This window comes from Prionailurus viverrinus, chromosome B4 (genome assembly GCF_022837055.1).
Source record: "Prionailurus viverrinus isolate Anna chromosome B4, UM_Priviv_1.0, whole genome shotgun sequence".
In the NCBI taxonomy this organism is placed as follows: domain Eukaryota; kingdom Metazoa; phylum Chordata; class Mammalia; order Carnivora; family Felidae; genus Prionailurus; species Prionailurus viverrinus.
In genome coordinates this window covers 116,616,635-116,620,966 of record NC_062567.1, presented here as the reverse complement: position 1 = coordinate 116,620,966, position 4,332 = coordinate 116,616,635, and the positions used below count along the sequence as shown (strand labels likewise).

General features: G+C 38.4%; 1 non-coding gene across 1 annotated transcript; it reads right to left on the bottom strand.

Moving 5' to 3' along the window:
- Positions 1-4,000: 4,000 nt before the first annotated feature.
- Positions 4,001-4,131, bottom strand: LOC125171443 (small nucleolar RNA SNORA18). The gene has a single exon (XR_007154348.1). It is a non-coding gene; the product is annotated as a small nucleolar RNA SNORA18 (small nucleolar RNA).
- Positions 4,132-4,332: the final 201 nt, after the last annotated feature.

Here is a 4,332-nt window from a genome sequence, read left to right as displayed (position 1 = left end):
CAGTGGGATGCATGGGAAATAAATAGCCTGAATTGTACCAAGTATTTCTCCTGAGGTAACTTACCTAATCCTCTCACAACAACCCTTGGAATTAAGTATTCTTATTATCACTCTTATTTTACAGGTAGGAAAATTAAGGTTTAGAGACATTCATAACTTTCCCAGCATTACACTCAGCACACGGCAGAGCAAAAATTCAAACTTAGGAAGTTTGATTTCACAGCACAAGCTCTCATCTGCTTCCTTCCACCTGTGAAGAAGACTTGGGGATTAGGGAGTTAAATACAAATGTGATAGGGTTCTACAAGTACAACAGCTGGAGAAAAAGTTCATATTTAGGGTACATTCATGCAATAGGGTCCGGTATGTATGATATATTCTGTATTGTTGAGATTGTATCTATAATAGTATGTTCAAGTTTGGATGATACTTTTTAACAGGTACTAACAAACTGGAATTGACTGATAATCATAGGGGATGAAAATGATCTCAAGGGAGGAACAGGTGAAAATGTTTTGGTTTAATGAAGATGTGCAAGGGGCCAGAGAGATAGATGTCTTTGGGAAGGACTGACTGTTCATCAGGTTGACCATACCTTGGTGTAATCACTACGAGTCCTGACTCTGTTCCCAGACTTGCAAGTTCAAGGATTTTACTGTGTCAGTTAATCAATATTCAGAGTTGATCATATACTTGGCAATTGACTCATACTAACCAAACTTCTAAGAGACTGATGTATATGCCAGAATGCAAATTAATTGTTTTCAATTAGGAACATAAGCACCAACCAGATTTTATACATGTATTCACTCACCAGAGCACTTTTTTGTTTTTAGGGTGTTTTATAGTCTTCTGTCAAAATGTGTATAACGCTGTGGTAAGCTAACTTGTTAGCTTGCAGGTAGGGTAAAATTGCAGGCCCTTGGCATTTTCTGACTTAGGGTGATGGTCAAAAATTGATGTCTCATTGTTTTATTAACTTGATTTGTATCTCAACATTTTATTTTTGTTTATTTTTGAGAGAGTGTGTGTGAGTGGGAGGGGGGCAGATAGAGAGGGTTACAGAGGATCCAAGCAGACTTTGTCCTGTGAGTTCAGAGCCTGACGCAGGGCTTGCATTCATGAACTGTGAAATCATGACCTGAGCCAAAGTCGGACGCTTAACTGACTGAGCCAGGTGCCCCATCAGGTGGGTTATTTTTATTATTTATTTATTTATTTATTTATTTATTTATTTATTTATTAACTAAACTTTATTTATTTTTTTAAGATTTAAATCCAAGTTAGTTAACATATAGTGTAATAATAATTTCAGAAATAGAATTTAGTGATTCCTCACTTACCTATAACACCCAGTACTCATCCCAACAAGTGTCTTCCTTAATGCCCTTTACCCTTTTTATAATGCCCTTTTTATATTATTTTTGCTTCCCTGCCCTTATGTTCATCTGTTTTTTTTTCAATGTTTATTTATTTTTGAGAGGTGGAGGGAGGGGCAGAGAGAGAGGGAAACAGAATCTGAAGCAGGCTTCAGGATCTGAGCTGTCAGCACAGAGCCGGACATAGATCTCGAACCTACAAACTGTGAGATCATGACCTGAGCTGAAGTTGCACACTTAACCAACTGAGCCACCCAGATCCCCCTATATTCATCTGCTTTGTATCTTTTTAAAAACCTTTTTTTAAATGTTTATTTATTTTGAGAGAGAGAGAAAGAGAGAGAGAGAGAGAGAGAGAGAGAGAGAGAGAGAGAGGGAGAGCATGCATACACAAGTTGGGGAGGGGCAGAGAAAAGGAGAGACAGAATCCCAAGCAGGCTCCAGGCCATCAGCACAGAGCTGGATGGGGGGCTCAAACTCACAAACTGTGAGATCATGACCTGAGCCGAGATCAAGAGTCAGACACTTAAGAGATCAGACTGAGCCACCCAGATGCCCCATCTGTTTTGTATCTTAAATTCCACATATGAGTGAAATCCTATGGTATTTGTCTTTCTCTGACAGACTTATTTCACTTAGCATAATACGCTCTAGTTCCACATTGTTGCAGATGGCAAAATTTTCATTCTTTTTGATCACTGAATAATATTCCATTGTATATATATACCATATCTTCTTTATCCATTCATCTGTTGATGGACATTTGGGCTCTCTCCATATTTTGGCTATTGTTGATAGTGCTGCTGTAAACATTGGGGTGCATGTGCCCCTTCGAATCAGCATTCCTGTATCCTTGGGATAAATACCTAGTAGTGCAATTGCTGGGTTGTAGGGTAGTTCTATTTTTAATTTTTTGAGGAACCTCCATACTGTTTTCCAGAGTGGCTGCACCAGTTTGCATTCCCACCAGCAGTGCAAAAGGGCTCCTCTTTCTCCACATCCTCACCAACATCTATTGTTGCCTGAGTTGTTAATTGTAGCCATTCTGTTGGGTGTGAGGTGGTGTCTCATTGTGCTTTTGATATGCATTTCCCTGACGATGATGAGTGATGTTGAGCATTTTTTTCATGTGTCTGTTAGCCATCTGGATGTCTTCTTTGGAGAAGTGTCTTTTCATGTCTTGTCCATTTCTTCACTGGATTATTTGTTTTTTGGGTGTTGAGTTTGATAAGTTCTTTATAGATTTTGGATACTAGCCCTTTATATGACATGTCATTTGCAAGTATCTTCTCCCATTCTGTCAGTTGCCTTTTAGTTTTGCTGATTGTTTCCTTTGCTGTTCAGAAACTTTTTATCTTGATGAAGTCCCAATAGTTCATTTTTGCTTGTTTCCCTTGCCTCTGGAGACATGCCAAGTAAGAAATTGCTGTGGCCGAGGGCAAAGAGGTTGTTGCCTGTTTTCTCCTCTAGGATTTTGATGGCTTCCTGTCTTATGTTTAGGTCTTTCATTCATTTTGAGTTTATTTTTGTGTATGGTGTAAGAAAGTGGTCCAGGTTCATTCTGCACGTTGTTGTCCAGTTTTCCCAACACCATTCGCTGAAGCAGTTGGGTTATTTTTTAAAAATTGTTTTTAATGTTTATTTTTTAAGAAAGACAGAGACAGAGTGTAAGTGGAAGAGAGACAGAGAGAGAAAGGGAGACACAGAATCTGAAGCAGGCTCCAGGCTCTGAGCTGTCAGCACAGATCCCAAGGTGGGGCTTGAACTCATGAACCATGACCCTGAGCCAAAGTTGGTCACTAACCACCTGAGCCACCCATGTGCCCTGCAGTTGGGTTACTTTTAACTGGATGGAAGATTTCTACTGTTTTTCCTTTTTCTACAGTGTAAAGCGTTTTTCAAAATTATGTGTAACATTAGACAAAATTATCTAAAATCAATACATTTTTTGTTTAAGGAATTTTACATGTTGTGATTCCTTCCACTGCCCATGGAGTTCTTGGTAGTTCCTCTAAAGCTTGAGTCAGGGTTTATCTTCCAGATAGGTCTTTTGAAAAGAAACTATGGTTGGGCCATCTGGGTGGTTAAGCTCCACCCAGTTGGTTAAGCTCTGACCCTTGATTTTGGCTCAGATCGTGATCTCATGGTTCATGAGATCCAGCCCCACATTGGGCTCTGTGCTGATAGCATGGAATCTGCTTGGGATTCTCTCTCTCTCTTTCTCTCTCTGTCTCCGATCCTCCCCGATTCATAGTGTTCTCTGTCTCTCTGTCAAAATAAATAAATAAACATTAACAAAAAAGAACCTATGCTTAATTCATAGTTGTCCTGCATTCAGTCCACAATTCTTTATCTCCACTTGAATATGGACATTACTGATGACATACTTCAAACATTTCCCCACCTAGCATCTTTGAGATCTAATTTCTTCAAGTGATTTTCTTTAGGGCCATGTTTAGAGTACATGGATCTGCCTAGTTCTCTATTTCAGACACCTGGCAAACATAAATGAGTTCAAATCATATTCCTTCCCCAGCTATCACACCCAAGAATAGACTATGGGATATGCCAATAGCTAAGGTCAAAGTATTTAATCATTTGGTCTTTCATACGTTTAGCAACTCTGTCTTGTAGTTCTTTCCCACAGATGTAACAAATGGGTCTGTGAGTAAAGCAAAACCACATAGTTACTCTATGAGGCATTTTCAACAATGTGAGTCTATAGGTCTAAGCCATGGGGATAGACCTCAACTATCTACTGGGTTGTTTCTTATTGACTGATAGGTTCTTTATATAAATATATGTTTATATAAAATATTAATCTATGTTTAGATAATTAAGATAAAATGAGATGTATATGTATGCATCGTAAAAAATGAGGTATAAAATTTTGTCATATCAGTTGCAAATATTGTCTGACATAATTTACTTCCTTTCTGACATTTTATTTAAA